The sequence below is a fragment of the Miscanthus floridulus genome, chromosome 7, assembly GCF_019320115.1.
Source record: "Miscanthus floridulus cultivar M001 chromosome 7, ASM1932011v1, whole genome shotgun sequence".
In the NCBI taxonomy this organism is placed as follows: Eukaryota; Viridiplantae; Streptophyta; class Magnoliopsida; order Poales; family Poaceae; genus Miscanthus; species Miscanthus floridulus.
Genome location: NC_089586.1, coordinates 131,695,739 through 131,706,209, shown reverse-complemented (window position 1 = coordinate 131,706,209; position 10,471 = coordinate 131,695,739). Strand labels below are relative to the sequence as shown.

Below are 10,471 nucleotides of genomic sequence, written 5' to 3'. Positions count from 1 at the left end.
ATACATATCCGATATGGGATACGTGGCCTGCCTTACGTATCTGTGTCACGTATCCCAAGCGTATCCGTATCGGATACGTATCCGATATGGGATACGTGGCCTACCTCACACATCTGGCAGGCCGATTGGCCTATTGGCTCATGGTGCACCGACACGGTTTCACCCCTGGACATTGGCGGATCCAGGGGGGCTGGGGTGGCTGCAGCCCCCCTCGTGAGCCTTAATTCCTCGTTAAATTAATGTAGCATCAAGCATAAATCATCATTAAATCTTCATTATCAATCAAAATGTCCATTACTTAGCCCCCTCCTTGATCCCATCCTGAATCCGCCACTGCCCCTGGACATCTTCCAAACTGACTTGTCCTTTTCACAGCTCATTCAAATCAATTTGCATGCAGACTTGTTTATCCTAGTGCCACTGATCCAAATCCCAAGAGGCTTATTCCATGGATATGCTATTCTAATATGATGTATATATATATTATTTTTAATCAAGGATGATGCATTGAAAATTGAATGGTAAATCAGTACATTTTATTTTTCTCTTACTGATCTAGAATAATGTTCTATGGATCTCAAAAAATCTTCAAACTTTTTTAAGTAGATGTTAAAAGTTCTAGAAAAAATCATTTAACGTTGTTTAAAAAGTAGTATTTTATCAACTAATTTAGAGTAAGGATCGACTAGGGATAATCGTTAGCCAAAGTTAAAAATTAGCTAGCTGGTTAGATTTCTTGTAGTGAAATATGTTCACTCGAGTAAGTACTCAACTTAAGTTAAATGTTTGTAATTTTTTGGATTTATTTAAGAATTTAACGATGTTATTTTTTCAGTGGCTGAACAAGAAGCTCCTGGATTGCTACTGCATGCAGCGATATAGAGATGGAAATAATGGCCCTGTTCGCTGGTCTGAAACTTGGCTGAAACTGACTGAAAACATTGTTCCGGCTGAATTGTTGTGAGAGAAAAATACTGTTCCGGCTGAAAAAAGAAGCTGAACAAGCCGAATATGAGATAAGTGGAACAGGGCCAAATGAATCGTGCAAGCGTTTGAAGTTTGAACGATGTTCCACCGCCTAGCCCCCACAGCTGGGAGCCAACCGCTCATCCAAGTTATGTCTCCTAGCTAGAACAACTGGAGGCGCAGACATGCAGGACTTGAGCCATCACACGGTCAAGAACAAGTTTGATTTAGACCGCGGCGCAGCCCATCTCTCTGTCTCTCTCGTTCTGATGACTAAGCTTAGGGGTCACAGAGTTCCATTCTGACTACATATGGTTATCATCAATTTATATTTGACGTTATACAATCCATTCCACTTCATATACAATAAAAAGTTAACATTATTGGGCACCGGCTACGTTTGTTTGAGTTGACATATACCGTGGGCGGGCCCTGTTCGTTTGAGTTTATTTAGAACTACTTTTCAGACATGAAACAATGTTTTTCTCTCACAATATTTTAGCATAAGCCAAATTTCAGCATCAGCGAACAGAAACTATAGAGTTATTAATAGTGAACTAAACGTAGCTTAGCTAATTGGATTCTTTAGAGCAACTCCAGTGTAACAGCAAATCGAACCGAGAGAAAAAGAGTAAAGTTCAATTTACACGCTGCAGGCTTCCAACCGACAGAAAATCGGTTCACATCTCAGACATGGTTCGATTCCTGAGCAATTGAAACGAATAAAATAATCACGTGGGCAGCATGCATGCAGAGCAATGCAGCAAAAGTCCATGAAAAAAAGCCAGCCAATTAGGCTGCTGCTACTTCCAGGATGAGATACAAAGCTACTGTAGCAGCAGCTGCAGCGCTGGTAAGAAGCCAGCTGAAAAGACCCAATGGGACATACAAACCGAACTCTCTGCAGCCAAGGGATTCTCGTCTAAATCGATTTTTGACACTGTAGGAAAAGGACCCACAGGTATCGTTCGGGTCAAACCAGCACTAGAAATGCCCTGGAACATGCACATCAGAGTTCAATGCCCTGTTTGCTTGGCTGATAAGTCATGACTGAAAGTACTGTTGGCTAATTTGTTGTGACAGAAAAATACTGTTCAGCTGAAAAAGTACGACTTATAAACCAAGCAAACATGACACAAGTCCTTTACTTGATGCTGATGTGGGTGCTTGTATTTTCTAGTTTTGTTCTAAATAACGATGTTGTCTTGCTGTGGTAGACGATGTTTTTGTCTTAGTATTTCTGTTTCTCGTGTCCACTATGTAACCCAGAAAAAGAAAGTTATTGAAATTTATATTATTATTAAAAAACTATGTAACAGAAAAAGGAGAATTCCTAAATTATTCTTAGAAAAATATTTTAGAGATTCTTTATGGACTCTATTTTACTAGTATATTTATTTGGTGATATAATTATAGATACTTTTTTTTTGTCAGATTTAGATTAGTTTGGTTGAGGAAAAATGGCATGGCTAGCGTCTGGACGCCTGTGCAGCTTGCCGCATCTGCTAATTCGCCCCGCCCCGCACGCGCAGCCCTCCCCATCCGCCTTGATTTGACCCGCCCCCATCCGTCTGGCCGTCCGCGCCCTTGACTCTCCGAACAACATAAAACATGTGTAACATTAAACACTTGAATGTAACGTACGTTTGAAATAGATGAAATATCTGAAACATACACTTGCAACATATGTGTGAAACATATGCAATATCTAGATAAACCACTTGCAACTTGCAACATAAAAACACTTGCTACAACATAAGATTGAAATAGATGAAACACTTGGAATGTACTGTTGAAACATATGTGTGAAACATATACAACATCTAGATCAAAAAACTTGCAACATACGTCTGGAACAGACGAAATATTTTGAGCAAACGATTGGAACATGCCTCTCAAACACTTGCAATATATGCAACATGTGCAACATCCTTGATCTACTTTTGCAACATCCATATAAAACGTTTGAAACACTTGAAACATATATTTACAACATAGGGGAGGGGAGGCCTGGACCGGTCGATACCGACCATCAGGGTGGGAGCCGACAGAGAGGGAGGCGCGCGAGCACCACTAGCATCCGGCCGTGCTTGTGTGTGCCATTGGCTTGGCTGGGGACAACTCGAGGTGGCTTGGCACGTGCCTCCAGTGGCCATTGGCAGGGGAGGTTGCTACTAGGCATCCCGATGGCATTGGGGGTTTAGGAAGAGGCTAGGGCGACGCTCTGCTGTCCGCGGATGCGAGATAGAGATCGAGAGATGGGGAGAGCAGAGCAGCACGCGCAGGATGGGGGCGCGGTGAGGGGTGGCTACGGCGGGAGGGCCACGCGACGCGTGGGTCGAATCCCCACGGGCCAGGCGTGCGACGGGCGGGATGAGCGATGGGAGGGAGCAAGTGTCGTAGGTGAGGTGGGCGTCCCAGGCGGGAGCGAGCAACGCGGCCAGAAACAGCGATTTAAAGTGTGGTGTCGACGTCTGGACGCAAGAAAGCATTATGGAAAGAGAAAACATAACTAGAATTATATCTTTTTCAGGATCGAAATAGTACAGTGATGGTGCACAGAACTTAACAGCTAAGCCGCCACACAGCCGCTGTTGCATGTATGGTTACTAGTCCTGTTTGGATCCATGAAGCTAAAGTTTTATCCACCTCTTTTAGTCACCTTTTAGCTGTGGCAGAATCGCTCGAAATAACACACTTTCGGAGACGCTCGTCTTCCACTAGACACTAAACACCTCAAAAGTGAGCTATATCGGACAGTTCTATCGAGCACACCCCAAGGAAGAACTCGAACAATCCATGTTTTACCGCCAGGGTCCAATAATGAGTACGAGCTTACAATACTTAGTCCATTTCATACAACAAGAGTTCTTAGAAATTATTTATTGCAATACCAGAGTTCCGAGTGCGATAATTAAACAACGGAATAAAATAAACATCTAGCGAAAACGATACAAGGATCCGTCCGCGCTTACCAGAAGAATCCTCCACACAAGAGCTACTCCCCAAGCTGCACCTACAACATGGGTAAAATAAACCCAGAGTACACAATATACTCACAAGACTTACCCGACTAGTGGAAATAGTTTTCTGACTCTCAAAGATATGACAGGCAATATGAGTTTGCTGTTTTCTTTTTATTTACGAAAAACCTTACTAATAGTTCATCCTTACAGTCAAGTTTTATTAGCAGTCATGATTACTTTATTAGCTAACCATTCTAGGCAAGCATATGTTTATTTTCAAGCAAGGGTTAAATAATCAGAACCACTTCACCATCTTTCATTTTATAGTTCTTACTACGGTGCTAGACCATAGCCAAGTCGTACCGTCTCACGGAAATGGCGATTCACGAACCAATGTATCCTAGCCGGGTACCCCGAAACACATGCCCCGCTTGCGTCCTAGGCAGATAGAGCACATATAAACATGAACTAAATACACCAACAGATAGAGCATAATTTTAGGAACCTAACAAAATGTATTTCACAATTTTTGGACACCTACATGATTTTAGATTAATTACCAAAGATCAACTCAGAAATTAAATTAGAAAACTATTTCTAATTCTTTATAAAAACGAAAAATGAATCTCTCCACGCGGCCCACACGCGTGGTGCAGTGCGCGCGCACACCCGGCCCACGCAACGCAGTCCGGCCTGCGACAGAGAGAGCCCATGGTCTAGGCACTTTTGCGGCCAGCACCCTGGATTCTTCCCAAACTGCACCGGAGTCCTATCACTATTCCTATCACTCACAGCTACTCTCGCTTAACCCCCTAGAATTCTGGAAATTTTCCCGCGCACACCTTCGGTGACCCCGCGCATGGCAGCGCGTCGAGCGGCGGCGGAGAAGCTATGCCGGCCACCAGAGGTCCACTCCTGCCTATTGGTCGGGCCGACACTCATCTAGGGTTCCACTATCTACACCTAGCAGCGATGCGGGGCTGCGGGACGAGCTGGAGATCGCTACGATGGAGCGTGGCCGGCCACGACGGTGGCGCAGCCGCCCCGACGAACTTGAGCTGCTACAGTCCCAACCAACTACCGTGAGAGCATCAAGGGACTACCATAAGCCAAGCCATAGTGGCGGTTGGAGCGCAGAGCGATGGAGGGAGGCCAGCCGCGTGCGGCCGAACCGTGTGGTGGCATACCGCGGTCGCATGGTCGTGTCAGTGGCAAAGTAGAGGCGGTAGCGACTGGACTAGGGTACGCAGGGCTATGAGAAGAGCAAGGCAAATGTAGTGGCACAAGTAATTGGGCTCGGGTGGAGGAATGGAGGTCTGGCCTCGGTCATGGCCGAGGCGCGGCCTTAACGGCACGTCGGTGGAAAGGAGAAAAATTGGCGCTTGGACGGGGCGTCATCATGGCTGTGCGAGGTCGGGCGGTGAGAAGACGGGAGGGCGAAGGTGTATATGGGCGGAATTGAGTAGAGGTGACCACTCTCTGGCTCGCACGTGGGCGCGGCTCGACGGCGATAGAGAGATGAGAAACAGAGAGAGGGCGGTGGGGTATGGCCGGTGGCTCGGCGTGTGCGCGCCATGGCTGGATGTGCTTGGCGCGACCGTGGAGACCCACGTCCAGGAGCTAACAGACTGGCACGCGTGTTCACGATCGGCGTGGCCTGCGCGCTACAGTGCCATCAATGGCATGGCTACGACAAGCGTGGCCACATGCGCGCAGCATCCAACTAGGCCAGAGGCGTAGCATAAGGATGACGCGACGGTAGCGGCAACGGCTGCGTTGCGACGCACTTCGGGGTGGCAGCGCGGCAGCGCGTGGGATAGGGGCAGCGCCGCACGGCCACGCGAGCAGCAGTGGTGGCCCCACACCACAACGCCCCCGACGGATCGGACGGCCGACAAGGCTAGCTGAGCATGGACAGCGCGCAAGTGCGCTCAAGACGCACCGATGTGATGACGTCGTGCCCCTGAGGCGCGATGACGGCGCCCACTCAGGGAAACAGGCCGAGGACGTGCTGTGCACGGTTTTTAAAGCTCCCACCGCGACTAAACCGCTGCTACAAAACCTAAACGGTCTTAACTACACTCAAGATGGTATATGAGACTACCAAATCGAGCTATAACACTACACCACCCCTTAACCCAATCTCTCAAAATAAATTGCTAAACATAGCAATGTCTAGCTGTTGATAAACTTAGAAAAAAATTCTAAGTTTTTGAGCTGAACTTGATTTCAATTTATAATTTCTAGGCTAGTAGAAATATTAGTTAGTAATATTATTTTTCAATAGCAAGTATTTCACTATCATCTATAAAGTTCATATTTCAAATTTTATTTAAGTGTCACATGTGTGTTCTATAGTATTTTTGTTCAATAAAAATTAGTTTATAATCCTACTTGTTAACTGTATGAATTATGGAGTAACTTTTTGTTTAACACTTTTATTGATCGTTTTAATTGCAATGCTTCATCTATGCACTCCATCACATGCACTAACACATAAATATAATATTCATGATGTGTCTTAGTAAATGATTTAGGGTGTAACACCGAGGGTGTTACATTAGCCCTTATGGATCCAAACAGGTGGGCTAAAAGTAAAGGCTAAACTTTATCCCACTCTTTTTCTATTAGCCCCTCCAAGATGGGCTAAAGACGGCTAAAAGTGATTTTGTAGGACAAAAGACTGCATATTACCCCACCCATCTCTATGCTTGACTGTGCATAGGTATTAATTATGAGCAAATAGGTCATGATAGGGTACATGTCTAATCTTTAGCCCCCGAATCCAAACAGCCTCATAGGCTAAAGCTCATGGGTCAGCTCCACCTATGGCACCAGTCCCTCGGCTTCTTAAAGTCCCTCACGCTCATGGTCTCCATGGACCTCCGCGTCGCCGATGCCATCCACCGCCTCGATGGCGCCGCCACCATTCCCTAGATACTAGTGGAGGCCGAGATCGATCCACGTATCAACAAGCTCCGTGACCTGCGCCTCGTCATGCGTGCGCTCACTGTCTTGGGCATCTTTAGTCTTCACCGTCCAGCGATCGGCGACAGCGTCGGACGGTGGCGCAGAAGCAGAAGGTCCTGTCTACAAGCTGATGCCAGCCTCCTGACTCCTCGTCGTCGGAGAGAAGAAGGGCTCGACGACGACCACGACAATGCCTTCTTTGACCGTGCAGGTGCAGCTCTTCCTCGAAACTTGTCGACGATCCGTGTTTAGCAGGGCATGCGCGCGTGGTTCCAGCCGTAGGACAACCAGCAGCGGCCGACCGGTTTGTCCCCGTTTGCCATGGCCTGCGGCGGGCAGACGATCTGGGAGTGAGCCGAGCGTGATGCTGAAGCGTTCCCATTTGACGACGCCATGGCCTCAGACACCGCCTTCCTCATGCCGATCGTCCTCAGGGAGTGCGGCGAGGAGGCGTTCCGTGGCCTGACCTCCCTCGTCGACATCGCCAGCGGCCTTGGTGGGGCCGCCGCCACCATCGTGGCGGTGTTCCCGGACCTGAAGTGCACCGTCCTAGACCTCCCGTAGGTCATCGCCAAGGCCGCTGCTGATGCCTCTGCTGCTGGCACCAATAATAAGGTCCAGTACGTTGCCGGTGACATGTTCTAGAGTATTCTATCGGCGGACGCTGTGTTCCTCAAGTGGATTCGGCACGACTGGAGCGACGACGAGTGTGTGAAGATATTGAAGAACCGCAAGCAAGCCATACCTCCACGAGCTGCGGGAGGGAAGGTAATAATCATAGACATGGTGGTCGGATCAGCCGATGAGCCATCGTCGGAAGTCGGACGTGAGGCAAAGAAATAAAATCTTTTTTTCTGGAAAAGAAGGAGAAGAAAAAAAACGAAAAAAACTTTGCCGAGTGCTCAGATCTAGAACACTCGACAAAAAAATATTTTTTTTTCTAGAAATAAAACCCCGCCTCCCTCCTCCTTTCCCACACTGCCTCCCCCTGCACGACGCCCCCTCCCTCCCCCCACATACCGCGCATCCCCTCCCTCCCTCCCCTCCCAGCTCCCTCTCCCTGCCCTCCCCGCCGGTGGCCGGCCCTCGCCGGCGCACCTCCTCCCTCCCCTCCCCTCGCCTCGCCGGCGCCCCCTCCCCTCAAATCCCGGCCGGCGCCCCCTCTCCTCCTCTCCTGGCGCCCCCTCCCCTCGCCGGCGCCCCTCCCTCTCTCCCGGCGCCCCCATGCGGCCCCAGCGCAGCCCCTCCCTCTCCCCCATGTGGCGGCACCCCCCTCTTCCTCATGTAGCGGCATGCCCCTCTCTTCCTCATGCAGCGGCACGCTAGCTGGATCCGGTGGCGAGGTGAGCGGAGGAGCCGGATCCAGCGGCGGGGTGCGCGGAGGAGCTGGATCCGGCTACAACGGCGCTCAGGGAGGCCTCCCCCGATGACGGTGGCGCTCGGAGGAGCTGGATTCGGCTACAGCGTGTCTGGGAAGGCTGGCGGCGGTGGTGGGGCCTGAGCGGAGCAGGCGGGCTCGACGGTCCCTCTCCATCTCTGCTCTCCATACGGGCGCGACCTCGATGGCGGCGGATCCAGTGGCTCAGGTGCGGCGCGAGGCCTCGGCGGCGGCGGATCCAGCGGGCGCCCCTCCCCTCCCCCTTCTTCTTCCCCGGTGGCTTTGGTGGTGGTGGTGGTGGTGGCCGACGGCTGTGGTGGCGGTGGTGGCGGCAACGGCGTGGTGGTGCTGCCGGCAACTTGTTTTTTTTTTCTCGAAAAATGTTTGCCGAGTGTTTTTTGGGGACTCGGCGTAGTCTTTGCCGAGTGCCCGACGATTGACACTCGGCAAAACAGTTTTTGCCGTTAAAACCTACGTCGAGTGTCGTTTGCCGAATGTAACACTCGGCAAATGCTTTGCCGAGTGTTTTTTGGGCTTTGCCGAGTGTCCTTGGCACTCGGCAAAGCTCCTGTATGCGGTAGTGTAGGTCTTGTTTGACCTGTTGATCATGTGCATCAATGGCGTCGAGCGAGACGAGCAGGAGTGTGCAAGAGGATCTTCTCGGAGGCTGGGTTTCAGGACTACAGTATTTATACCGGTTCTGGGTGTTCGATCCATTATCGAGGTCTATCCTAATTGAAAGCTAATCAAGCTTGCTGGACTGAAAATGTGGTCGTCCTCATCACTAGCTTGCTCACTCGTTGTGGCAGGGCGTGTCTGCGTACGTGTCGAGCATGCATGCATGTGAGCTGAGTCAAAACATTGCTAATAACAGGTTCGTCGTACGTTCTTCTCCATGTCTTGGAGCTAGCTACAGCACCTAGCTGTGTGTGCACTCGTCAAGTGCTCACTTGTGTAGTTACAGCATCTCCGGCAATGGTATCTAAAACACACCCTCTATTTCTCTGTTTAGCTAGTTATCAATTTTCATACTACTCATATTTTGTAATTTATTGGAGGTGGCAACCTCTAAGAGTAACAAACACTACCGGCTTGCAACTCGATCATCTAGTGCAACTTGATGCAATCTCACGATGCAATCACACTAGACTCGCTCACTCACTCAATTGGATGAAGACTATCAAGCAAGAGTGAGTTAGAGGGCCTCCAAACACACCTACACAAGCCACCAAGGCTCAAGGGTGCTCATCCCTCAGCAAAAGGCCGACCAACACTTCTATTTATAACCCCACGGTTCAAAAGAGCTGTTGCCCCTTCACTGGGTGAAACTCGGGGTGACCGGACGCGCCGGTCATAATGACCTGACGCAATCAGCCAGCGTCCAATCATTGTCCACCGCCCACGTGTCGCTCTACATTCAACTGGAGCCGCTCGATCTCAACAGTCAGCTCTGCACGCCGACGGTCAAAGAATGACCGGACGCACAACCGCGATGACCTGACTCACCCGCACCGCATCAGGTCAACTCAACCCCGCGCGCGCCGCCAAGGAACGACTGGACGGGCCGAACATAATGGTACCCAGCGTCAAGTCCGATCCAGAGAGCATCCGGAGCCACAAATCCACGATCTAATGCGTCAGGTGAACCCTGACCGGACGCGCCGCTGCGTCAGGTCTTCACCTCGCTCTCCCAGCTGCTTACGTCACCATACGTCAGACACGACCGGACGCGGTCATTGTGCGTCAGGTCATCACTTCGCACCAGCGTCCAGTCACTTGACCGAGACCGCGCCCTCTCTGGAACACATGACTGGACGCGCAGGTCCTCCCGAGGCCAACGTTCGGTCACTCACAGTGACCTATTTCATCTCCGTTTCTTCGCCGAGTTGATCCATTTCAACTCCAACTTCTTCTTCTTTGTAAATGTGCCAACACCACCAAGTGTACACCACCATATGCATGTGTGTGTTAGAATTTTCACAATCATTTTTAAGGAGTTAGCCACTCAACTTGCCATGCCACTCGATCCTAGCAACGATGCAAAGTTAGATCACTCGAGTGGCACTAGATGACCGATATGCAAACAAGTTTGCCCCTCTTGATAGTACGACCATCTATCCTAAACCCGGTCATAAACTTCTCTACACACCTATGACCGGTGAAATAAAATGCCCTATAGGTTATACCTTTC

General features: G+C 49.7%; 1 pseudogene; it reads left to right on the top strand.

The window, feature by feature from the left end:
• Positions 1–6,743: 6,743 nt before the first annotated feature.
• LOC136466301 (5-pentadecatrienyl resorcinol O-methyltransferase-like) lies at positions 6,744–9,019 on the top strand (annotated as a pseudogene).
• Positions 9,020–10,471: the final 1,452 nt, after the last annotated feature.